At 44.7% G+C, this 27859-nt stretch overlaps 2 pseudogenes; both read left to right on the top strand.

Annotated features, from left to right (window-relative positions):
- Positions 1–17517: 17517 nt before the first annotated feature.
- LOC147708542 (5.8S ribosomal RNA) lies at positions 17518–17665 on the top strand (annotated as a pseudogene).
- Positions 17666–18105: 440 nt separating this feature from the next.
- On the top strand, positions 18106–22990 carry LOC147708541 (28S ribosomal RNA; annotated as a pseudogene).
- The last annotated feature ends 4869 nt before the right edge of the window (positions 22991–27859 follow it).

Below are 27859 nucleotides of genomic sequence, written 5' to 3'. Positions count from 1 at the left end.
TTGTGACTCTGAGCAGTCTTAATGTTTTGGCTCCAGGGGTGTGGAGGGTGCGCCGTCTTTATCCATTTGTTCTTTCCTTGTATTGATTCTGATTTCTACGGCTTCGAAGTATCTTACCAGTCGGCAGGCCATTTGGACTTTGTTGCCCGAAAAGCAGGCCAGGGCTGCTTGTCTGCATGACCTGATTCCTTTTTTATTAAATAGGGGTCTCAACAGGTTTCTGCAGTCTTGCTGCAGCTCCTTGCAGATAGTGATGAGGTGTCCAATGTTTTCCTCATGGTTCCCTCACAGGCGACATTTTGCTGGTTTTGGGGGACGCAGCCAAGGGCCCATGTGGTCTTCTGAGGGCAATACTCCTAGCCGATGTTTTAGGAATTACTCTTTTGTTTTATTGGTGAGGCTGGTCAAAAGATATGTCTGTGGTGTGAGTTTATTGTAAGTTTGTACAGTTAGCCAGCCGTGTGCTCGTTCTGTTAGTGAAGCTTTGTCTTGTAGGAGAGATTCTTTCCTGACAATGTTGTTTACTGCTTTTTTGAAGCCTACCAGGTTTCCTTGCAGATCCCACAATTGTTGCACCCCCAGTTGTTTTATTCCATCCTCCAGAAAAAGCCTTGCTGGGCTGTTATCTTTACTTTGTAGGTCTTTCCAGAGGAGTGCGTTGAGGGTGTTTGCCTCTCCCCTACTGATCTTGTACCAGCTTTTGAGGTATGCTCCCTTGCGTGCAAGCTCTTCCTTTACCAACCCAAATTCGAGTCGGATCTGCGCCGTAGAAGTGTACCTCTGGAGGCCAAACATCATCTGCATCGCTCTTGTTATTACTCCTTCTAATGTTCCGGCGTCCCTGCCTCTCATTGCTTCACTTCTATATGTAGTAGATGGTATCAATTTGGCTTGGATCAGTTTTAGAAGTGGGAGAAGTTTGGACCAGTGATCTTGTTTTTCAGATTCCTTAGAGATGCAGCTGTCATTAAGCCTCTCTTTTTTATCTCCTCGCGCTGTGGTGTAAAGCTCCCCCCTGTGATCTATGGTCACTCCCAGGTAACAATATTTGTTTGTAACTTCCAATTTCATTGTGTCCAAGTACCAGCTAAATGTTGATGTCTTTTTGCGATGGTTAAGGCACATGACTTTTGTTTTGTTATAGTTGATACTGAGTTTATTTGTTTTGGAGTATTGTGAGGTGATGTCGAGGAGCCGCTGTAAGACAATCGGAGTCCGGCTGATTAGCACCAAATCGTCTGCGTAGAATAGATTGGACAGCTGGGTGCCCCCTAATTTTGGTGCGTGTGAGTTGTTTTCATTTAGTATGGTTGATAGTTCTGCCATAAAGAGGTTAAATAAAATTGGCGCTAACACGCATCCTTGCTTTACTCCTGTGCTAGTTGGGATTTTCTTAGTTAAGAAGTCCCCGGTTCCTAGTTTAACCTGGACCAACGTGTCGCTGAGCAAGAGGATTAGTTGATTCAGTAGTGTTGAAGGAATTTTCATTCTCTTTACTTTTTGCACACAGCAGATTTCTGTTTACGTGATCGAAGGCAGAGCTGTAATCGATATAACACAAGTATAGGGGCTGTTTTCCCTCTAGCGCTGAATCAATCAGAAGTGACAAGGCTAGAATATTTGTGGTCGTCCCCATGTTTTTCATGAAGCCGGTTTGATTGAATAGGATTGCTGATGTTTCTTCCGCCCACGATGTCAGCTCCTGAAGTAAGAGGCCCGCATAGTACTTTGCCTCGTTATCTAGTGAGGCTATCAACTGGTAGCTTCTAGGGTCTTTTCTATCACCTTTTTGAATATTGGTGAGATTATTGCCCCCCTCCATGATTGTGGAATTGTTGAGGTCTGCCATATTTTTTCAAACATGGGTTTGAAGGCAGTGGCCCAGTATTCTGGTTCTTGTTTCAATATGATTGAGGGTATGCCATTTGGGCCAGGGGCTCCCTCTGTTCTCCCTTTCGAGATTCTGTTGGTTATTTGTAACTTCGTTATTAGTAGTTCCCTGTCACTTATGGGGGTTTCTTTGAGTGGGGACATGTGTTCTTTGCTCCTGATATTAGCGTTGCCAGTTTCTTTCCGCGATTCTTGGGTGTCGCTGAAGTGTGTGCTAATATAAGTTGTCCAGGCCTCTTCAGTCAAGTGGGATTCGATCCCTTGGCTCTGCTCATTGATCACACTATTGATCTTTTGCCAAAACTGTGCGCTGTTATTTGTTTTGGCATCATGTAGGAGTTTTCCCGAGAAGGCCTCGTCTGCGTCCTTTTTAAGTTGCCATATTAGTTTCCTGCGGTTGCCTTTTAGCTGTCTCAGCGCTTGGCAGGCAGTGGGGTCTGTTTTTACTCTTCGCAGGGTGTGATTGATCTGAGTCTTCAGCCGTTTTAGCCTTTTGCCCTTTCTAAAATTATAATGGCTCTTGTGTGTCGCAGTGCTGCCCTTTCCATCTGGCTTTGTGTGCCAATTTCTTTCAACTGTGTCTCTCATTTTTTTTGTGAATAACTTCCAGCATATAATTAGATTTGGGGATGCAGATTGTGCCTCTACAAGAGCTTGTTTAGCTTGCGCTAAGAGGTTTAGTGGGTCGATGGTTTTGAACTTTATAGAGCAGGTGGTAAATGAGTGCATAGGTGGATTCTTTACTACGACCACCCCTGACAGTTTTTCTCCATATGTCAGAACAAACAAATTATATAATCATCTTCCCAGCTCGCTTTGCTATTTGCCACATTAGCTGAATTAGTGGTGTTCACATCTGCATAGTTTTCTTTTCCTGCAAAATAAATTCTTATTATTTCAAAAAGTATAGAAATAAACGTGAACATAATGTGATGGGTAGTGTTGATCTCTGGAACATGCATTTATGGATGGATGTTGCTTTCTTTGTACTAAGTACTGGATTAGCAGAGGAGAGAGGTGACAGATGCGACACCCTTGAACGGGGCGACATCTTGTTTTAGCTTGCTTGTAGAATAGTGTCCAAACTGAAATCAGGCATTGCTTGTTTTATGTCTCCTTTGCATTTGGCATGGGTTGTTTTCAAAACGTAATATCCAATCTAATCACACTCTAATCTAATCACACTCTCACTCATGGGCATGTCTCAGATTCACCCTGTCTTTTTTTGATTGTGTTCCAAGATTTAGTAAGTTTTTCGGATAACAAAACAAGCAAGAAATTGAACTAAAAATGCCTTCGTAGATTCCATAAGCATTTCATTTTTCAAGATTCCTTTTTAATAAAAACCTTATCCTATTTAACTCATAACAACAAATAGTATATCGGTTAATAATAGAAAGGAAAAAAATCTCCATCAACGCAGCCATTTATAAAGAAGGGTGTAAATAGGTTCCTTGTTGTATAGTGCAGGGAAAATAGGCTCAGAGAAAAGAGAGGGCGAGGGAGAAAAACACAAAGGAAACACAACAAAACAGGATAACGTTCTGATCTCGTTAACAGTAATTTCGGAATCACTACATTGCCAAGATTTGTTTTTTATCGTAACTATCCAGATGCTCCACAAGTAAGATTTTAAGCTCGTGGAGCACTAAGTGTGGGAGCATATCGACTGTGCTTAATTTGTAAATGAATGGGTGCTGGCGGCCAAGTGCTGCTCAGATGCCCGCGGCTGGCGCTAATAAATGTCAGCGCAGTTCTGAATGCATCACAGGCCTCTTCAATCCAATGCCAGGTACTCTCTGTCCCTTTACTTCCCTCGGTGACGGCGTTTCCGTCTCTCTCTTCCCCCTTGTTCCGGTGTGTGTGTTTATCCCTCTCTTGCTTTCTGATGAGGAAATATAAATGTTGATTCCCCAAAATGGGTACCAATGGCACCATCGGCAATAAACGGCTCAAATTAAGCACTGATATCAAATATTAGCCTTTTCCCCTAGAATGGGGCCTTTCATTGCAGTTCCTGCTTTAAAACTATTTTTTTTAAAGTTCGAAAACATATTTTAACTCTTTTGAATCAACTTACATTTGTAGTTATTATCCTTTTCATGAAGTACAATTTACCCACGGTAAAACATCACAAACAGACTTCTCTATCTATAGGCCCTTATTTATGAGGCCTTGCGTCAGTTTTGCGCCGCTGGTGCGTCACTTTTTGTGATGCACCAGCGGCGTACAAAATGCACCTTGTTGCGCCATATTTAAAAAGTGACTGACGCAAGCCCTTTCACATGGGGCTTTCCCCATGTGAAAGGACGCATTGCTGGAGTTGCGTCACTTTTGTGACACACTCCAGCAATGCGTCACTTTTGCGCTTACAGATGCGTCAGAAATACTGACGTATCTGTAAGTCCTTGCGACATGATGCGTCATACATTAAATATGACGCATCATTGGTGTCGCAAGCAGTGCGCAGTGAAAAGTGACGCATCGCTGTTTTCACGCAGCGATGCGTCACTCTTCATAAATGAGGCCCATAGTTTTTATAGCTGTCCCTTAAATTGATTTCGCTAACTCAATTTTCTCCTCATCGATTTCATCATAGAAGTTTTCTTAATGTAGATTTCATAATTATCAACTCCCTTATTCGCCCACAAATACAAACTCGGGTTTATTATGGATTTCTTGAAATAAACTCTTTTCTATTCTAAAACAACATTTTCATACATAAATCCCAAATCAAACTTTGTGGGTAGCTCATCTGACCTCCTGAATAACGTAGAAGTGCTTTCTGTGGGAGTTTCAGTGCAGAGCTAGCTGGCCATTAGATGTATGGGACTCATAGTGAACCCCTTCTACAGCTACGTTTAGGGGTAGTGTAAAGAGAGGGGCATTAGAATGAGGTGACGCACCACCTGCACTGATGTAACAGGGAAAAAGTTAGGAGGCAGATGAGAGGGACTGTGTACAGTCCACTCTGTTAGGTATTTCGATCTCCTGTGTGTCTGTTGTAGAATTAATTGTTTCTGGGATTGCCATCGATGAAAAACTTAGGAGGCTGTGAATGATACCTCGCTGCTCCATTGGTACTCTCGTTTTTGAAGAAACTATTAAACTTCATTTCATATTCCGGGTGGAACTGATGGGTGAAGTCTTTAACTATTTTCACACATATGTATTTATTTGCTTGTTAGCAATACCACTTATTAATGAATTGGAAGACAGTATCCTAAAAGACAGATTTTCACCTACTTTCAGGCTTACTTTTAATTGTGTTAAATATAGATTAGCACCTACATTTATTCAAATTGCACTCTTCTTTATGATTTTGAAAATGGTCGATCCTCAATTAGAATTCTTTCTTTCTTTTGAACTATGGGGCATATTACCAACAAGTAGCGATATTTATCGCTAAATAGGCTTAGCGGCGATTTTTTTTATCGCTGCCTATCCCTGGATATGTTAGAGGAGAAAACATGCTATTAGCAACGTTTTTCTCCATTGTGCTAAAATATCCAGCGATAGCGGCGAAATGCGTGAATATCGCTGAGAATACAGCGATATTTACGCATTAGCGACAAAATGCTCTTAGCCATGTTATCCACCTCCTATTGGATAACATGGCTAAGAACTGGTCTGAGCAGGCGTTAGTTTTTGGCGATAGCGGGAATATTTCCATCGCTATGCCTGCCTTGCTAATAGGCGATAGCGACGTTAGTGACTGCTTTCAGTCGCTAACAGGTTGGGTACGCCCACTTTGCATGTCATTATCGATAAATATCGCTGACATGCAAAGAGGGCCCCAAACGCTCGCTTTTGCCTAAAAGCTGTTGCTAACATCAATTAGCAACAGCTTGCTAACAGAGCAATACAATTATCACCGCCGCTAAACCGGCGATAATTGCCTATCGCCCCCCTTGGTAATATGCCCCCAAATTTGGTGTTATATGTTAAGCGTACACAAAAATTACATTTTCCTTACGTTTAAAGTAAATAGCTGCTCAATTGGTGTTGTACTGACAATGCAGCCATGGCAAATGATGTACATTAATGTTCTTTGTAGATAATATCTTAAAACGTTTGACATTTCATTGCTGCTTCTTTGATAAAAAGTTTGAGATCCAATTGCTTTGGATTTGGAGGAAGCTGAGGAGGCGCTGTTGAGCTGTTGAGCTGTTGTCGACCGAGAGCGGGTGTCGTAGAGGGAGCCGGAGCTGTAACCGGCGTGCTGTGGTATCAAAAGCATTCCGAAGCATCCCAAAAGGCTCCGAGACACGTCGCGCCGCACCGCACCGCACCGCACTGGAGAAGCAGAAGTGGGTGCTGGGCACGGGCCGGGCACGGGCCGGGCCGAGAGCGTTCGAGAGCATTCGTGGTCTGATCTGACCCGAGGCATTGAGGCACTTCGCACCGCGCCGCCCCGCTCGGTTCTGCTCTGCACCAGAGAAGCAGAAGCTGAGGCAGAGGCAGAAGCAGAAGCGGGAGCGGGAGTGCCTGAAACGGAAGCGAGTGAAACATCGGTGGTTGAAGTGCCGTGCCTTAGCGCCGTAGCGCTACACAGTGCCCATAGTGCCCATAACGCCCATAGTGCCCATAGTGCCCTGAAGCCTCGACGGGCCGAACACAAACTTGCTAAGAGGAGACGCGAGGCGGCGCCGGGGCAGGCGCCCGTGGTACCTGAAGTACCCAAAAGCACATTGAAAAGCACATTGTGAAGCGTTTAAAGCGTTTAAAGTGCCAGACATACAGGAGCTCGGCTTGGAGCAGAGAAGAGAGGCTGGGACCAAGGAGAGCCAGTGCCGGGCGAGTCACGCACCGGCAACGATACTGACAGCAGCACTGTCAGCATCTAAAGCCTGCAAGGAGCAGCAGCATTCTGAGAGTGAGCAGCTGATCCGAGCGCGGAGCGGAGCACAGCAGAGCACAGTGCATCGAGGAGCGAGAGGAAAGCGCACCGGCTACACCGGCTTTCTGCTGAAACCTGCCCCCGCGGGGGGAGCACGGGCGCGGGAGGCCGCGGGAGGCCGCCAGCAATCAGAGCCAGAGCTCTCGGCGCTCGCAGCTGCACCGGGAGACAAGCGGGAGCCGCCCGGTGGCGGCGGGGAACACTGCGAGGCAAGGGCCTCGTTCAAAAGAGACAGAGACACTCTGCAGACCTTCAGAGACACTCGAGTAGCTTGCCTGCTTGCCTGCAGGGGGTGGAGCAATCATTGGAGAGCCAGCATCTGATCAGGCAGTAGTAGCATTTCGGGACGAACAGTTTTGTCATTCCATCATCATTTTATCATCACTCCTCCATCAACCCGCAGCTACACCATCACGCTCAAAAGCATAAAAAGCTGCAAAGGCAAAGGGTAGACAAAAGCGGCGGCTGCACTTGGGACGAGCAGCTCGGGCTCACAAAAGAGACGTGAGCTGTGAAGCAGTAAGCAGTAAGCGGCAGTAAGCAGCAAAGCAAGCATCGCAATGGTGAGTGAAACTAGCAAGGGTGCCTAGGGGGTGGTCAAGTCATCGTTACAGCTGTCCCGGCCCTCCCATAGGGGCCTGAGACCTCAGCAGGAAAGGGGCTGAGCCAGATCTGACCAGGGCTAGAGCACTAAAGTATAGGAGGCCAGCCTAGAACTATAGAACTACCTAAAGTGGAGTTTGCGGCGCGGTCCCGGACCCTGCCCTAGCCAGAACCTGTACCTACCTGTACCTACCGAAGATTTGGACAATATCTTACTCCTCGCTATCACTCCGCACCCTCCCTGACGGCAGCCGCCCTTCCTATGAGGGGTAGACGGGCTTGGGAGCACGCTGAGGAGCTAGCGTGGGGTTAGTGCAGGTCACAGGGCAAGGCAAGGCAAGGCGAGATGAGATCAGGGCGAGTTCGTGGATGTCCCACTAGTAAAGGAGGGACAAATAATCGGTCAAACAAACTAAAAAGATCTCCGAGGGTAGGCGAGGGGGCAAGGGAAGATCAAACAAGAAAATCCAGGCAATTAACTCAGAGCGAAGGCTCATTAATTGACATAGCAACCGACAAACTTGATCTTACCTGTGCAAGCAGCGAACAACCGGCAAATAGAGAGAAGAGCAGTAAAAAAACAAAATCCAACCTTGCAATGCTCCAACCAAAAATTTTCACAAAATTTCATTTCCTAAAAAACACGGGGGACACATCACCCTCCACCACCAATGAATCTCCAGGCCTTCAGGAACCTATTGAACCTTCCCAGACTAGCCAGTTAGTGTCTGTGCACAATACAGGTTCAGCAACCAACGACAAAAGCCAGAGAAGCGCTATCTCTACAGCCAGAGAAACACTACAAGTGACATCAACCCCTCAGGGAGAGAAAGGTATTTTCACAATGGCTGCTACAACTCAAGGGCTAAAATCCGGTAAGAAAATCGTTTTAGAACCAAATCTTATTCAAGTGCACAGAGTAGTCGACAATAACATAAGCCGGCCTGCACATATGTCACCCAAATGCCTTACAGACCCCGGCAAAACTGCCAGCAATAAACTACGTGAGAGGACGGCATCTGGCAAGGGTAGCGATGCCGGCAAACCTCCCCATCGCATTACGAAATGTACGTCAAAAATCCAAGCACCAAACAAAGACCTAACATTCCACAACGGGGCAAGTGGAAAAGACACAAAGGAGTGTTGGGAAGAGAATGTCCTAACTCTTAGGGATCTAACCTTAACATATACCAAATGTACAACTGACCACAACAGCACGATGGGGCCAGGAAAGGATGCAGCAGACACACACAGGTCACCAAACTCGCCCCTAGATGTGATAGAAATATCCTCATACCTGGGTAAGGAAGAGTGGGAAGACCTCGTTGCAGCATACACCCAAGACAAAAGCAGCATTGAAACAAGCACGAATATGTCTTTACCGATCATCATAAATGATGCCTCACCGGATCACCCAGTAATGGACATGGGGACTCCAGCGCTGGCCCAAAAAAGCCCCTCGTCTTAGGAAAATCTGGTCAATACCTCGAATCATACAAACCAGGGAGACGCGTGGAAAAGCCTGCTCAAAACAACACAACTCCTGGTAGATGCCCTCAACTATCAATCTGACAAAATGGACATCCAACTATCGCTACTTGATACATTGGCTGTATTTGTGGTGGCCATTGACGGGAAGCTGGGCACGCTTAATACGCTTCTTCAGAATAAACCGCCATTGTCGGACCAGGCATCTGGGTCTTATAAGGAAGGCTGCGGATGCGGCCCAATAATCGACAAGTTGTCGAGTCTTCCAACAATAATGAGCGATTTGTGTACAGAACTTAGAAGAATACCCAAGTGCAGGCAAAGAAACTCCTGCACCAGCCCTGTCGTGGCGGGGAAAACCCATCCAACGACCAAAGAAGCGCTGGGGTGCAAGGGACAAAGCAACCCTATTCCAAGGGCCCCCACACCCACAAAACCATCAAGTCCAGCGGCCAGCGATACAGGAAACTCAGAACCTCAATTCCCTGATAACACGGAAGAAGAAACAACAAATTTAAAAATGAACGCCAAACAGAGACGAGCAAAAAAACGCAAAGGCAGGAAACATAAAATAGATCTGCAACGCAACGGTTTCCAACAACTTTTTGGGAACATTCCAAACAGGGAACAAAGCGCAGCACACCCTGAGGGAGCCACGTACCCACCAGAATCTGACGAAGTCATCGGCACACCTGAGCCCCCGATCAAGGCAACAACCACCAAAGGGCTGGGGGGTAATAGCAAAACAAAAACAAATCCAGAACTACATAGCATCTGCAATCAAAAAGAACCCGGAAGAGGAACACAAAACTTATGTCTCCAATACAATGAAACTAGTAACATAATCCCTGCCTCCTGTGCGATACAAGCACAAACAAGCAGTATGCAGCCTAGCCCGGCAGGCCAGCAAATAAAAAATGATGGACCCACTAAGGGAACACAGTTTGGGATCAATCGAGGATCGGCTATTGTTGAGACAGGCAATCAGCTGCTAGAATGCTCTCCAGCTATGACTATGGAAGGTGTACTGACTACAAGAAGAGAAGCAGACTCGGCCATTATGGGGACATCGGGCCCTACGTGCAAGATCTCTAGACCTTGTGAAATTCCCCATCTAGACGGGTCAGTATTAAGGAACGATCACTTCTCTGCCCAAGAACTAAGAATAACTACAAGTAATTCAAATGATGTCAAAACCACTGCAGCACGACTAGTAGAGGTTAAGGGACGGTCTGACGAACGATCATATGCTGAACCGCTCGTACCAAATGAACTTTTACTCGGCCGACGGCTAAGAGTCACTGCACCCACCGCCAGCCAACTGGAAACAACTTCAACACGACGAGTAGAATTCATGGGACCTAGCCAACCAACAACAAAGAGTGCAACAGAGGGAGAACGGAAAAACTCAACTGGCATTGTCTGTTTTAACCCGGACTATACATCGCAAGGAAGACACGACACTCTCAATAGAGGTAATATCTTTAGGCTACTATCCCACATTCCATCCTTGACAGAATTAAAAAGCTCTGACCTGGAATCCATTGAATTTGTAGTCGATGAGGCTACAGGCAAAGAAAAAACAAAAGCAACCTGGAGAACCCTGGCAATTTCACAAAAAATAATCGCCGAGGCTGACATCTTTGGAAGCTGGGGGATCACAATAGAGCCTTATGTCAAACCAAGGTACCCTGACATACTTGTCCCGGCGGAAAAAGCGGCAGCTCCAGCTATCACGAATACTCTAAAAAACTCGGTCCTCAGAGGAGCGGTAGGACCAGGGAGCAACAAAATTGATCTACACATCAATAGCACTGGAGCCACTGTAGATGAACACACACAAATGTTCGACTCAGGATGGATTGCCAGAACTCTAAATAACAACGAATGACAAATTGGCCACAAGCCAAAGGAAGACGTATACGGCTCATTAAAAATATGCTCATGGAACATCAATGGCCTGGCTTTCAAAATAACTGACTCAGATTTTATGAATTACATCGGGATATTTGACATAGTGGCACTTCAAGAGACATGGCTCGCAGACCCCCCCAACCTCCATGGCTACTTACGTTTTCACGCAGCTGCAAGTAGGACGGCTAAATATGGGCATTCCAAAGGCGGCCTAGTAACCTATATACTGGTCACAAGTGTATTGACAGCAACAGAAGTGGGACCATCCTCTACAGCCGCACTGGCTGTAAAAATCCGCATGCCACTCAAACAAGGCAATACTGAAACCGATTTCCTTCTAATAAACGCCTACATCAACCCAAGAAGGAAAGGGAAAGCAATTAAAGACCTCTGTAGCCTCATGGAGACACATATAAGGGAAAGATCCATACCAAATGTTGTTCTTACCGGGGACTTTAACCTTAACCTCATGGGCGAGACGCAGGAAGATGAACAACTAATACAAAACGCAACTTGGGACATCCCAACTCAAGCAACCTCTCAGTTATCCAAAAAACCAAGCTAGGAATCAGGACACTAGAAGATCTGGAAAACTTCAACATTAGGGCCCTCAACGGTAGGACCTCTGGAGATAATCCCCCAGTCGCAACCTTTCACTCAACAAAAACGAGCAGTATTCTAGACTATACTTTTATATCTTTACCCCTTTTTCAGTTCTTAACATCATACCGGATTGGCTGTAGCAGGGAAAGCGATCACTGTCCCCAAGAAATTATCATCAAGATCATAAAGCCGAACTTTGAGCGATCAAAAGCGCCTAAAGAGTCAATCCAAACCATTAATTTAAAAAAAATCAAATATTCATCAGCAATGGATGGAACGCTTGTGGAAAGGGCAAAACAGCACTTCGAGAGTCGCTCTGGGGACAGTGAAATAACAAAATGGGAACATTTTACAAGTACCATGTCTATGTATGCTACAAGACCCAAGTTTCAGTCACAACTGGAGGACGCAAATTTCTGCAAATTCTCTAGAGAAGACCAAGGGAAAATTAAAGACATAAAGGCTCTAATCTACCGCACAATGAGAGAACTCCAACGGAAACCCATGGATAACGTAAAGCAAAATCATTTACGAGAACTAAAATCAACACTAAAAAAATTAAAATGGGAAGCAAACAAATCAGCTGAGAATAATTTATGGGCGAGACTTCATTCCGATATCAAACGGAACGATGGAGCAAGATTCTGGAGGGGCTCTATCATCTCCCCAATCTATAAGGCAGGAGATAAGGCTGCCCCAAACAACTACCGACTGGTGGCTTTAATTGACAACGAGGCAAAATACTTTGTAGGTATCCTTCTTGAAGAGCTGACAGCCTGGGCCACAGAGAGATCCTTAATCCCTGCCAACCAGACAGGCTTTGCTAAGTCAGTAGGCACGGTGACGAACATCCTGAGCATGGGTATGCTCATAGACAAAGCAGAATCTAACAAAATGCCCATCCATTTCTGCTTCATCGACTACAAGGCCGCTTTCGATAACGTGAATCGGAAGCTTTTGTGGTCTAAATTGAACGACTGGGGGATCTCGAGACCCCTGCTGGATCTGCTCATCAACCTGCACACAGAGACCTGGGTACAGATAAAAATAGGGGATGGATCCGCCTTGTCAAGGCCCATACAGACCAACAAGGGCCTAAAGAGTGAAGATCGATAACAGTGGGCAGTTCTTGGCTCAGAGATCAAGCATACGAGGGAAAGGTCTTTCGTTAGCAATTTCGTTGAAGGCGCTAAATCACAAACTCTCCGGCCCATCCCTGCTACCCCTGACGCAAGTAATTCATGCTAAACTTCTTCCAACAATTACTTACGGGAGTGAGGCACTTAGAGGAAGGGATGCCAAGATCCTGGATAATACTATAACAGCAGCTTACAGAACTATTTTCAGTCTACCCAAGCAAACCTCGCCCGCTCAAATCAGGCTTGAATTTGGCATCAACCAACAACTCCTTGCAAGGCAGGGAGCCTACGTGATAGCCTGGGACAAAGTGAGGAAATCAAAACAAGGAACCCTGAATGAACATCTGTGGAAGGAGTTAGAACAGCATCCTTCCTCACCAGCAGCTAAGTACCTCACGGGCAGCCTGACGAATACAGGTCTAGAACAGCTTTAGAATACTCCAACAAGTCATACAAATTTCAAAAAACTGGTAAAAAAATCAATCAAATTACAATCATGGTTGCAAGATAAGGAAACCCTCTCGAAGAGAACACACGGCTGGTTGACTCTGAATTCGTACACAACTAAAGCACAACAGCGCTATCTGGCCGAGGGTTATTCCAAAAGTGTCAAGATGTGCTTTCTAAGGCACAGGTTGGGCCTGCTACCTTGTACTCAAAACCTCCCACGCTGGCTCAAAATCAAAGCTGACCCCCTCTGTCGGCTATGCGGCTTGGCACAGGAGGACATGCTGCATTTGATATGCTCTTGTGAAAAACTACGAGTCGAACGGAAACGCTGGCTAAAACGTCACTTCAATCGGCAAGGGATCCGCACTAGAAGGGCGGCGGTCCTTGCATGTTTTCATCCTAACGACCCTGGCTTGAACTGCAGCTTTGTAAAATTCCTGAAGGCAGTTGGGAAAAAGATGCCAAAAAACTTAATCCATAACTGCCCCAATCCAACCGACTTGATATAACTTCGCTGACTGTTTCACTGACCTTATGAGCTCATGTGGACACTGAGCAACTTACAAACATTAAGTCCAACTACATGCACATCGGTCATAAGGAAATGTGAACTTTTTAAATTTTAAAATCTTGAGTCTTTTAAAACTGTAGTTTTATCCTTTCTGTTCTTAAATCATTTTTTACACTGCAATGGTTTTAAGTAACTATGCTAAAATAAAGATTACTTACTTACCTGATTACTTACAATTGCTGATTTTTCATCCCTATTCAAATGTTTTCAGGTGTAAAATCCAACAAATTTCACCTTTGCAAAGCTAAAGAATCCTATTGCCACCTCTACTCCATGCAATGTTATAACATATGTAGAAGCTTTTGGTGATTGTAAAAACTGCATCCAATTGGTTGTTTCTTATTGTTTTCATAAATTGCACCGATTATGGTTTATGACAAAGGGCATTTGCTTACTTGATACTCAGCTCGGCCCATGCAGGTAAAAGCAGTGGGGCGGTAAGGCCGGGCGGCGGGATCGGGGGGGGGGGGATTTTGACAGACGATGACGAAGGAAAATTAATTAAAATTAATTATGTAAAAGACACTGCCTCACCACTCTTACCTGCATGGGCCGCTTTTGAATGTCAAGTCATTAACTGCCCTTTGTCATAAACAATCATCTTACCTGCTCTTACTTGCACTAGCCGCGGCTGTTGACCATTATTTTCACGTCTTGTAGATGAGGAACGGAATCCATAATGTGCTAATTATTCTCTATTTCTCACTGATTTGATTGCCTACGGAAGAACAGTTGGAAATAAGGCGAGGTACAGTATACTCATTTTTTTCATACATTTCTTTGGTGTGAGTAAGGTAGCCTTGCAAATTGTAATATGGTATAGCAATGTATGTTTTTCCTACTGTCATCACATTTCTAGTGTAGCTACATTGGGTGGAACGGTACCAGAACATCATATTGTGTTCTAAATATTGGTTACAAAAATATTGCTCCTTTGGAGTTAATATTAGAAAATCTACACCTAGCCAATACTTAGGCCACAGCGGATGAACACAATATCTATAGTGGGTACTGTGTGTAGTTTACCTCAAACTCGAATGTTAAACCGAAGTTTGTTTTGAGATAGAACATGTCATCAAAAGAGCTCAGTTTTGTATTCTTCACATGGGAAATAAGCATGTGCACAACAGTTATTTGGTTGTCTTTTTGTAAATTTTGCAATGCAAAATAAGAACTTTTTCAAAGGAATATGTGTCAATCAACACTGTTGCTCTGATTCCGAGGGGCTCACTTACTATTAATTCATGCAAGTCGATGCAGGAAGGCAACTCCCTGCACTGTGTTGTGTGAAAGAGAGGGAGCAGAAATGTTCCATATTTATAAAAAATATGGAGCATTTCCGCGCTCGTCCTGCACTGGTGCACTATATGCTGAATAGGCAAATGAAGGCGCCCTTAGAACATGATGCAAGGTTACATGGTTACGAGAAGAATTGTTTTTGTACACAAAGGAATATCTTCCAGCACACATTAGAGCAATATTCCTCTTTCTATGTGTGCTGCAGAAAGCAGCACACATGGAAAGAGGAAATGACGATAAGAAATAAAGATATTTCTGTTTGCTACACCTACCTTGGGTAGGCAAATCATTTTGGTGCAGACACAGGCTTCCAAGTCTTTGTAAACCTTGGTTTCCCTCAAAGTTCTGGTGAAGCACCAAAAAGATGATCAAACTTGACCATCTAGAGGAAGTAAAAGTCATGACAAGGTTTCCGTAGGTGAACCTGCGGAACGATCATTAACAATGTATTTGCCCGATTGACTGTCAGTGACAGACTGAACCTTCGGGCATCACCCAGATGCAGTGGCTGCTGGCAACTATAAAGATTCGTGGGGGGGGGAGGCAAAGCGGTGTATGAACACACAGAAATTCAGAGGCGTCTATGTAAAAAATATATTTTTTTAAACTTCACTTACCTTGCTCTCGCTTGCAGTATGACATGTCCTCCTCGCTCTGCTGTTCTTCTCTCCTCTTCAGGCACCAGGGTGGGCCCCAGCCAATTCCCTTAACCAATCCTAGCACTGCTCTCATTCTTTTAACCAGCATGAGAGGAGCACCAGGATTGGACGGAGAGGCCTCGTCAGAGGTATATCTGCGTAGGCAAATCATTTTGGTGCAGACACAGGCTTCCAAGTCTTTGTAAACCTTGGTTTCCCTCAAAGTTCTGGTGAAGCACCAAAAAGATGATCAAACTTGACCATCTAGAGGAAGTAAAAGTCATGACAAGGTTTCCGTAGGTGAACCTGCGGAACGATCATTAACAATGTATTTGCCCGATTGACTGTCAGTGGCAGACTGAACCTTCGGGCATCACCCAGATGCAGTGGCTGCTGGCAACTATAAAGATTCGTGGGGGGGAAGGGGGAGGCAAAGCGGTGTATGAACACACAGAAATTCAGAGGCGTCTATGTAAAAAATATTTATTTTTAAACTTCACTTACCTTGCTCTCGCTTGCAGTATGACATGTCCTCCTCGCTCTGCTGTTCTTCTCTCCTCTTCAGGCACCAGGGTGGGCCCCAGCCAATTCCCTTAACCAATCCTAGTACTGCTCTCATTCTTTTAACCAGCATGAGAGGAGCACCAGGATTGGACGGAGAGGCCTCGTCAGAGGTATCTAGGGCACTGGAGACCTGTGCTTGCTCTCATCCCGGCTGTCTAAGACCAGTTAGTTACAGAGGTTTAAAGTGCACACGTCTGGCTGGCCGTCGCAAGACAGCCAGTCAAAGTAAAATGCATGCTTTAAAAAGAAGTGCACAGGCAGCCCATCACTCTTCCCTGATATGGCCATTCAGGAGGCCCCACCCTGTCCTGATACTCAGTTTAGGACCGGTTGATAAAAATAAAATGATAATAAATTAACTATATTACCTTTTCATTTTTTATTTCTGGGGGTATTCTGGGGGCATTTTAGTAGTGGAGCGATGGTCCTCCGCTCTAATGGAGGAGCTGCTCCTGCCCAGACTGAACCCAAAGCACAGGACCTGGCTCTCTCATTGTGCCTCCTGGCTAGTGAAGTACTCAGTGGTTGCTGGACGTTAGGATGAGGACTTGGCATGGGTTCGGGCTCCTCCACCTGAGAAGACCCACTGATTGTGAGGGACGAGGGTGATTTATGCCCTAGACTCCCTGGGATGGGCCGAATACATTAGACAGACCTCCCAAAAATAAACCTATGCTCACCCAGCACTCACCGGGGGGTAACCAAATTGCAGTGCCTCCCAGGGCATGGGCCCCCCTTGAAGGAACTTCCGCCTTGGCCCTTTCAAGAATGATCCTTGCCCACCCAGGTATCGAACGCCTGGGGAGTTACCTGTCTTGGGTGGCAGGGCAGCCAGGGAGAGAAAAAGAAGGGACCATGAGGTACCCTGTCTCCTATCAATGGAAATCCTGTGCCCCTTTAGAGCTAGTGTGAACTGCTCCAAGGTGTGGAAGGAGATGCTACCCTGGCTGCTCAAGCTTCCACATATGTACCCAAAGTGGGTAAGTTCCTTTGACAGCGTAGGAAAATCTGCCCCTTCCCCCCTCATGCCTCCTCACAGAACAAGATGAACTCAAGCCCACTGGCATGACACAGGCTGCTACCTAAGCTGGGGACACTTGATATGTAGGGATCAATCCCTGGTTCCCTTGTGGGTGACAGATGGCTGATGTGCAGGTGGTGCAAACCTCCCTCATTGCCAGGTACCTATTGGATTGGTTCTACTGTGGTAGGGCTGGTGAAAGAGCTTCCTGCTTCTGCTGCCTTACAAGCCTCTCACTTGCCTGCCTGCTGGGGAGGTGGGGTTCCTGGGCTGAGTGCCTGGCAACACTTTTTTTTAAATCATGGAGGTTTACTTTCAGAGGAGAAGTGTGGCGGGGTGCTGGGCTGTCTTACTGCACAGGCAGTGGATAGTTAGTGCTTACTTCCTTCCACTTCTCCTGCACTTGCAGGTGGGAGAAAATTGCAAAAGTTACCTAAGACTCTTGGATCACTCAGCTCATGCTTCCATAAAGACCATGACTAGCTGCAAGAATTAGTGTGAATTACAGGACACATTGATCATCGACACTGTAAACACATCTTGTGGCCATGGGTTCCTCCCGAAGCTATGCCTCTCTGAGAGTCACTAGACTATCCTGAGGCTCTTTCAAGGTGCAGTTCGGGCTGTCTCAGGGGGCTTTGCTCTCTTCATCCTCCCAAGACTAAAACCCTGATTGCCCTAACAAGTCCCTTCCCTCCTGTTCCACTACAGAGACATGCTGTCTAGTCTTCCTTTCCTTGATAGGGTGGGTGCTGAGTCTGCCCGGACCTGAAAAATGCCAGGTGCCAGGTGCCTGGCTATGTGCAGAATGTGACTGCCTATGTTGTCTCACGGCTGCCCACAATCACTACCTTCGGCACCAACTTCAGTGGCAAGGAAATTCCCCTGCCCATTTGCCAATGCTGGTTTCAATGCAGGCTTTGGACTCGGATCTGTGAAAAGTTGTGCTGCTGTGATTACCCTGAGTAAAAGTGTGTCCCCCTCCTTCTGGCGCATATAATTGGTCCGGCTTTGGCATTCAACTACGACCTCAGGTCAGACATGGTGACCAGCTGAATTTAAGCATATTACAAAGTGGAGGAAAAGAAACTAACCAGATTTCCCCCAATAGTAATGAGTGAAGAGGGAAGAGCTCAGTGCTGAATCCCCATCCAGCGGCGATTGCAGAAGAGGTGGCATACAGAATGGCAATGGCCATGTGTCGCTCAGGGTACGAAGTCCTTTCGATCAAGGCTCACCCCATAGATGGTGATAGGTAGTTAGTAGCCCTCACTGTGCCAGCATTGGGTCTTCTTGGTGTTGGATTGCTTGGAAATGTAGCCTAAAGTGGATAATAAACTCCATCTAAGGCTAAATAAGGGTGCAAGACCGATAGTCAACAAGTACTCTAAGGAAAGGTTGAGTAGAACTTTGACATGAGAGTTCAAGAAGGCGTAACACTGTAGAGAAGTAAATGGGTGGGGTTTGTGTAGAGTGCCAGGAGGATTCAACATAGTTGGAAGGTTGGTAGCTTGAGAGGGCAGATCTTGCAGTGTACATCTCCTCTATGGTGGTGCTCCATGACTGGCTTCGGGTCGGCTGGGAAGGCTTTGAGATAGCACATGGCTCTTTACTCTGGTGAAGAATGTCACAGTGGGCCTGGCAGCAGCCTCACCATATCATTGGGACTGAGGTGAATTGCCAGGCTCCCTGCCTTCGCCGGGCAACTGCCCTAGCTCCTCTTGAGGAGTGTTGGGCGGGGAAGAGGATGGGGCTCTCGGCATGACTGTCAACTTGGAAGGGCTGTGCATATTGTACCCTGACTGCATTGTGCTGCCTAGTAATGAGGCGCATGCTTGGAACCACGGGTCTCCGGTTATGTTGGCTACCCAGCTGACTCGTATTGAAACATGAGTCTAACACATGCTTGAGTTTGACAGCTGGTTGAAACAATGGGTTATAATGAAAGTGAGGTAGGACCCTGCCATGTCCATATGGTGGGCACACCACCTGCCCATCTCACCTTCTCTGTCGGGGAGGTGGTGCATGAGTGTGTGTGATACTGATAGGTCTAAAAAAATGGTGAACTATGCATGGGCAGGGCAAAGCCAAAGGGAACTCTGGTAGAGGTCTGCAGCAGTCCTGTTGCGCAAATCAGGCCCCCGACCTGGGTAAAGTGGACACATACTAATCAAATCATTTAGTAGCTGGTTCCCCTGATGTTTCCCTCACGATATCTGGAAACCCCAGTTTTATGCAGTAAAGCAAATGATTAGATGTTTCGGACGAGATTATCTTAACCGGTCCTCAAACTTTAAATGGTTCAGTAACCTGGATCGCAGGTGTAGAGTAAGGCATCTACTGTGATTTCCTTAAGGGCCACTTTTGATATGAGGAACTGGTGATGCAGAATGATTGAATTCCAGATTAAGGCAGCCAGTGCCAATGATCATCAAACCCCAAAAAATGTGTTAGATGATATAGACAGCAGGACGGTGGACATGGAATTTGGAATCCACTAAGTAGTGTGTAACAATTCACCTGTTGAATCAAGTAGCCCTGAAAATGGACGGGGCAGGACTTAATGAATTAACAAAATCTGTATTCTATTATACAATATAATCAACAAAGAATGACAATTAGAACAGACAAAATCTTAGTGCATGGATATAGGTAAAAACGCCACCATGATAACAACATAGCAGTATTTATAAAGTCTAAAAAGCCGTCCAACATGCTGCACCCAAGCGGATCACAAGTTTACAATACAGTGTTAAGAATGTATAATCTTATTTCAGCATAAAGCACCTTTCAGAAAAGAGGAGACAGCCAGCTTTACTACATGAACAGATAACTTTAAATATAAAATGGCAGGTCAAAACTGTTGGAATCCCCTCTTTTTAAATACTTGTGTCGAATAAATTCATTAAATTTACAAAACAACAATATATGCTCCAAAGACTGCTGAGAGCAGCCATCACAAGGGCAAACCTCAATCATTCTTGGGTCAATTTGACCTGGCGGGAAACAAATACGTGACCAAATCAACTCAAACCTGCGAATATTCAGAAGAGATCTTTCCCAGATGTGGGAAACCGTAAGAAGTTAGGGTTTCAGGCCTGCTACAGTTTGCAGAGATTAAAGTGCTCCGGAGGATGCCCTTGTGAGCACCTCTAAATCCCTAACTTCCTTTAAATTCTTTAAAAACCATTCCCGGATTGCGCTATATCCCCCTTGCTGAGATGAGATGCAGTTTATAAAACAGGTCGGGGAAGCCCAAGGTCTGACTGTCAGACTCAACATAACTCAACCATGGTATCCTGAGACCATACTTACACCCAATGCAGTAGTCATTCACATCCCCATTAAAGCCTGTGTGACCCCCAGACCACACTGAGATCCACAATAGCACTGAAGACAGTTTCACAGAATCCTCCACCTAATCAAGGGCCTATTCATCATGTGCAATTAAGGACAAACTATTAGGAGCTAGGCCTCACAACTACCTAAAGAAGCGGTTCGCCTCTTGCTGTAAAGCCTTACAATTTTGGTACCCCCAGATGACTGAGCCATAAAGAACTACTGGAAATCTTTTTTCATTATAAAGATCTGTAAGAGGGGTAATATAGGTCTATTACCAATCATGTTTAGAAAACCTAAAAAGAACTCTACGGGCTAAAGAAAAGAGGAGCACAGCTTTGAAAGCCATAAAAGGTCAATATTACGATAGTCAGTAACCCCAAGCTAGGGGATATCCGGCACCCTAGTAACCCTGTTACCATTTATTACAGTTGGTCTAGGTTTTAGAGGTTTTCCTCACACATACCATCTAATATGTTGTGCTTCTATTCATCTCCAGCTCATCCATGAAGTTGACAAAGAGGTCAACAAGATGTTTTAGCCCATTGGGTGGGGCTAGAGCATTGGGCCAATCCCCTGATGTCACTGGTGCTGAGAGCATTTGGGGCTAAGCTGCAACTAGTATGATGGCCACAGCGGTGTGTATGAAAGCCTGGGGCGTGGTCCCAGATGGATCTGCCACATGTACAGATCTTGTTAGCAGCAGCAACTATTCTAAAGTGGAGAAGGGTTCCATGTGAAGGCCAAAGTAGAGAAGTGGTCCATGTCAATAGCAATTAAACATGGGTCAGTTGGTCCTAAGTAGTGGGTGAGTGCCGGTCAGAAGGGTTGCGTGATAGCCTCCATTGCCCTCAGCCCACTGAAAGGGAGTTGGGTTAAGATCCCCAAACCAAGAGTTGCAGAGATTGACACATTTGCAGTGTCCAGTGAGGTAACTTAAATGATCCTAGAAAAGCTGGCTGGAGCTCCGGGGAAGAGCTCTCTTTTCTTTGTGAAGGGTGGGCACCTTAGACTAGGTTCACCCAAAGAAAGGGACCCAGGCCTCGGAATATGTCACTTCCTGGTGGGGACTGATGATCTCTCACCAGTCCCTGAAAATCAGGGTGAGGTGGTGGCAATCTTGCACTGGGTTGAACTCATATCTGCAGCAGGACTCCAAGGTGAACAGCCTCTGGCATGTTGGAACAATGTAGGTAAGGGAAGTGCACAAGTCAGATCTATAACTTTGAGATAGGTAATGGCTTTAAGGGCTAAGTTGGTCGGGCTTGGGTGGGAAGAGAGGCTGAATGTGTGCTGCGGCTGGAGGAGGCGTTGTCCCTGGGGTGGTGCAGACTCGGGACATGAGCCGGGCAATTCTTGTGGATTTCCCCTGCTGTGGTGTTAACCTATCCCCACCCCCTCTCTGGGGCCCGGGACCTAGCAACTGAATTAGAACTGATACAGACCTGGGAAATCTGACTGTTTATGTAAAACAAAACATTGGGATGATTTGAGAAGGGTTTTGACACAATGTGATTTCTGCCTAGTGCTCTGAATATCAAGTGAAGAAATTGATAATGCAAGGTTAGAAATGATGGGATAGTAATGACTTTGTTAAGGTAGCCAAATGCCTCGTAATCAGATTAGTGAGGTGCATAAATGGATGAACAAGATTATTACTTTCCCTGCCTACTATCGAGTAAAACAACAGCCATGGGAATGGACTTGGCAAAATCAGAGGGCAAAGAAAGCCCTATTGAGCTCTACTCTAGTCTGGTACTGTGAAAAGACTTGAGAGGACTAGGGTAAGTGGGAGGCCCTTGGGCTGGCGTAGAAATACCACTACTCATTGTTTTTTCACTTACCCAGTGAGGTATACCCAGTGGGGCTCGCGCTTTTAGTCCAAGTGCTTGGTGCCTGACAGGTGTGACCCACTCTTGTCAAACAATAATGCATGTGTCCTAAAACAAGATCAGGAAGGACAATAACCTCCCACAGACCAGAAAGGCAAAGCTCACTCCATCTCAATTTTAACTATGAATACAGGCCATGAAAGTGGGGCCTCATTATTCTTCAGATTCTTCAGTTTCAAGCAAGAGGTATTAGAAAAGATACCAATGGAATAACTAGCTTGTGGTGGCCAAGTATACATAGTGCCATTGCGTTTTAATCTTTGGCTCTTCCTATGAATGTGAAGCGAAGTTTAAAAAGCGTTGGATTGTTCACCCACTAACAGGAAACGTGGGCTGGGTTTACACCGTTGTGAGACAGGTTGGATTTACTAATGATGTGTTGTTGCAATAGTAATCCTGCTTGGCATGGGAAGAACCATGCATGGATATGGAGCCAATGGGGCAACGTTCCCATCTGTGGGATTACGACTGAACGCCTCAGAGTCAATAGTGTCTTGTAGTCCCAGATGAAATCGTACAGAAATCCCATCCAATGCTTTGTTTTTTGGGAGTAGTCCTTCATTGCCAGAGACTTCTTGAAGCAACTCTGCCTCCTGTTCCCCTGCTTGCAGTGGCAACTGATCCTTCATTGCCAAGGTCTTCTTGATGCAACTCTGCCTCCTGTTCCCCTACTTGCAGTGGCACCTGATCTAGGGTATTGCCTTCTATTTAGGGGTGGGGGAGTTCGCAAAGTCCTACAACGTGGAATTACATGGAGTCACAAAAAAACTCTGACACGCTATGGGGAGTTCTGCTTTTTAGGCAAAGTTTGCCTGCACGTCTGTTTGCATTGTGTTGGGAATGCAGAGTGTGACCATGCATTCCAAAATCATGCACGAATGGCACTACGTTGTCCTGAAGTGTGCTTGCATTCTAAATCATGCGCAAACAGCACCACATGGTCTGCATAGGTGCGGCCATCTTGTTTATCTGCTCTTTGTTATGGTAATGGACGTACATTTTAATCAGTACCTAATCTTTGTAATCCTCCGCCTTTATTACTCTTCTACCCCTAATTTTTATTTTTTATAAAAGTGTGTGTTTTTATGTTTGTGCATTTTGCTTTGTTGTGTAAGTTTTTGGTGTTTTTGTGACTTATCTTTTAGTTTATTTCCCCTTCTTTACTTTCCCTTCCTTTTCTTTCTTAGTTATTATTTCCCCACCCAGGGCCACAGCAGAAGTGCAACTTCTTTGTGGGCAGCACCACCGCCCAGGTGAGCCGCCCTGGGCAATCTTGAGAGAGGAAGAGGTGGCAGCAAAATTATTTTTTTTACAGTGCCACCTCCCCTCTCTGCTTGCAGCAGCTGGTAGGCCCAGTAGCGGGTACAGCCTTTGGGAGCATCAGCAGTGCTGGGGGATGGTGTGCCAGTACATGTGGCACACCAGCAATGTTTGGCGCACCATCCAGCAGCTGAAGTACTAATGGGCGGACATTCTCGAATGTGGGCAGTACCTGTTTGACCTCTTAGGTGTCAAGATTTGATGGCTCGTGAGTTTCAATAATTTGTTGTTTGTGTTCTACAATGGAAAAAACAAATCTGAATGACATGCTGCTCAAAATCAGAGGTAAGTTAGGTTTAGTTTACGCTGGTATATTATTGTGTGATCCAGTTTCTAGTTTCTGCTAGGCGGGTGTCGCTACCTAATCGCATTCATCAGGCGCTCACTTTCCCTAAATAATTAAGAAGACATTGCAGACTGTTCTCCTGTCACTGTAGTGCACCACAGTGCGTTCTATCAGTGAGTTTATGTAGCTCGTACAGTTCCAGGTTATTTAATTGAATTCATAGTGATGATGTGAAGTATGCATCTATGCACTGCAAAAAAAGGGAGACTGAGTTGGCTCATCAAGGATGTTGAGAAATGGGAATTGATGGAGTCAAAGATCGTTCACTGCAATACATAACTTCCAAATGTAGTTTTTGTTAGGGAGATTTGGAATATGGATTTAACAACAGTCGATAGACTCAGCAAAACTAGAAGTACTTTAGGTGATCTGTTTAAGTGACTGAGTTTGCTCTTCATAAAACATTTTGTGGAGCGTATTAATAACAGAATAACTATTCTATTTTTATTTATATTCCTATTTTTTTTCAGCACTCAACAGCAAGGACACAGCCAATTTAGACGGTCTGGGACAAGCTGGTCAGCTGGCGCTGACCACCAGTGCAGCTGCCGATAGCTCTGCTGATCCCAATAATTCCTTTTATGATTCGTGTGGACTTCTTAGGGTAGAACAGTAGAATCTTGGGGTATTGGAATTTTGGTGCTGTCCATAGCGATTCATGAAGATTCAGAGAGCAAACCCAAGTATGCTAGTATTTTAAACAAAATCACCATGTATGTTTGTTGAGAAGGTTTCCTTTTCCTTCTTATGCCTAGCTTTAACACATTTCAGTTAACAAGACAGAGGCCGTGGTCATTAGGGACCACCCCCCCCCCCCCCCATGTAGTGTGCTGCAGACCTGTTCATTTATAGTTATATTACACCAGCAGTTTGCCATGACAGTGCAGTAAGGCTGTAAAAAAAGTATGAGGTCCCACTCCCATTGCATTTGCCATCCAACACCATATGTATTTGCACAAGTACAAGTTTAGGTTAATTTGATTTAGTTCTCTACTGGAAACAACAAATATTTAGTACATGATATATAAAATTTAGACAATAAGATAATAACATTTTTCGTTCTAATACAAAGGTAAAAAAGATTTTAAAAATTTGAATAGATTGTTGCATACAAATTTGTTTGGCGGAACCTTACAAAGCGAGATCAAGTCCTCAATTGAATTAAATCTACATTTTATACTAATTGGCTGTAGAAACCTTTATCTTGCTACGACGACTGTTGCATTTGGGCAAGTAAGCAACATATATTCCAAGTCTTGCTCTCCTCCATTACATACGTTATAGAGACTGCTAGATTTTTCTTTTGATAGCCACTTGTAGGTAAAAGAATTTAGAGGAAGTATCTTGAATAGGAGTAATGCAATCGATCTCCTGACTCCATGCTTTAGATTAAAATAAATATACTGTTGTGTATTCCTATAAACCATAGTTTCAGCATATTTTTTATATAGTGACAGTTTGGCGCAATGCTGAAAATCGAGATCAAAACTTAGTCTTGGTGTAAAATGTTTTAAAAAGAACTTCAGCTGAGCAGGAGTCCAAGGTTGTAACAAATTGATATTGACATTAGATTATTTAAAAGCAGTTGAGACATTCCTACAGAATATATATTTTGGTGATCTTTGGTCAAATGTCTCTGTTTTAAGTAAGGATCGTAGAGTTCCTTGTTCCGCATGGAGGAGGTTATATGCCCACCTGATAATGTTACTGATTCCTCTGCCATAAGAACTAACAAGTGAAAGTTTGGGGCGGAGAGCTTATACCGCGACTGCTTGAGACATCTTTGTAAGTTTTCGTAGGATCTTTCCTTCTTTAATATCCAGATGTTTCCATTGACTTAATGGGATGTATTAGAGAGCATGTGACAGTATTGGCAGAATCTTGGCAATGTAATCCTGAAGAAGCGAAGAAAAATGTCTTTGCCCATTCGAGGCATATAAATGTGAGAGTGCCCCCACATGAACGTTGACTTTCTGGTTTAGAGTCTGTATATGAAGCATGTTTTGTAGGGATTTTGAAAAGATTCTCCCTAAGTAGGTATACTCGTTTGCCACTTCCAACGGGCTTCCCCCTGAAGTCAAGTTGAATTTAACACTCCATTTCCTTCCCAAAAATTGAAGTATTTTTGTTTTTGTGATATTCAGTGGTAACAAAATTTTCTTCTGTGTATTTATGGAGGACATACAGACTCCTTTGCAGGCCAAACGGTGTTGTCTAAAAGGATTACGTCATCTGCATACATCACAGTGGAATGAATTTGGCAAAGAGCAGGGCCATTGGAATTAAGAAATGATAACTACAGCTAGAGACAGAAGCAAATAAGCAAAGGCGCTGGCTAGCAATGAGCATGACTTTATTATGTTAGCACCACACACAACTTGAAGTCCAAATAGTACATAATGCCATACTCATCAGTGAGAAGTAATTTATTTATAAACTCAAAGTGTCTGACTCTGTTTATAGTTACTCCAAAAGCCTTCAGAAAAAAATAATCAAGTAACTGTTTTTTATCCTGTGATGTTACTTTTCTGCCACACAGTCACTGCTGTTTTATGTTTGGCAATATGTGTAGGTAAAATAATACATAAAATTGCCCTTGTGATTCTCCTAATCATACTCATCAAATACATTCCAATGGCTCTAGGGGACCAGCAATTTACTGCTCCTGTGCTACACTGTTATTTAGAACAATTGTTTGCACAGAGCACTATTTTCAATTTGTCTTTATTGTTTTTCTCAATATAGCTGCTCCTGCTGGGCCAGGTGGACCACCCGACAAGCAGGAGAGAGTGACCCATTTGTGGTGGCAGAGGCTGGAGCATATCCAGCAGGAATACCGGTGGCTGGTGTAAGAAGAGGAGGAGGAAATCAATGTACAACAGCCGGGCCCGAGTGCAGCCGGTCCCCCTCAGACTTCAGTCTCCCAGCCATTCCATCACTGGTGCCACTGCTAGTCAACTGCCACCCCCCCCCCCCCCACCAGAATGGCAACAAGCCATTGCTGCACCATATACTGCAGTGGCTGGACACCATTGAGGGCCGACTCACCTTGATGGAGCAGAGTATGGACCAGCTCTGGACGAAGCTTCATAATGCCCTATTTTAGCACTTTAAATAAAAAATTGGTTGAAGGGATTTTAGTTTGTTGGGACTGGGTGTAGAGCGTGGGTAGAAGTTGGGACTGGAGAGACTTTTTTGTTTTTGGACATTTTGAGTTTTGGGGCTTGGGTTAGTTTTGCTTGGGAGAGGGGTAGACATGTTATTTAGGTGGAGAGGGTGGATTGCTCTGTTAATAAATAAAGGGGGAAACTATTTTTTCTAATCTAAATTTATGCCTGAAGTAGTTTTTTCTACTTTTACTTTGCTCTGCTGCCTTCATGTAGTTTTACGCTTTCTGTTTATGTGCTTGTAACTTAAGAGAGAGCGTAGCACTTAGTTGTAGAGTCCAGGCTTATGCATCTCTAACTATCTTGTCCATTATGGGAAATGCTGCCATGATGACCTATATTATGTTGAAGTTCCGAACCATCTAGAGAAAAAATGGTAGCAGTTAATGTATTTTTGTATTACCTGAATATAAATGCAGAAATAACAGGGGAGGCATGACAACTTCACAAGCGAGGTCCCACTTCCAGTTCCACCCAGGTAAGGTACAGCTGTAGGATTGATTTGAATGATTGAATCATTATCCAACATTGGCAACTAAATTGAAGTAGAAAGATTGAGTAAGTGGGTTATATATTTATCAAAGATTTACAAAGAATTGGCACCACCTGAATACTACGTGATGACACAATGAGAATGCCTGATTGTGCTAAAATAGAGATATTAGTAATACTACTAAGATTTGGCTGATGTAGAGCTAGCAGTATCATTTGTGAA

This window comes from Lissotriton vulgaris, chromosome 6, assembly GCF_964263255.1.
Source record: "Lissotriton vulgaris chromosome 6, aLisVul1.2, whole genome shotgun sequence".
NCBI classification, from domain to species: domain Eukaryota; kingdom Metazoa; phylum Chordata; class Amphibia; order Caudata; family Salamandridae; genus Lissotriton; species Lissotriton vulgaris.
The sequence above is the reverse complement of the archived record's forward strand: the minus strand, read 5'-3'. Positions and strand labels throughout refer to the sequence as shown.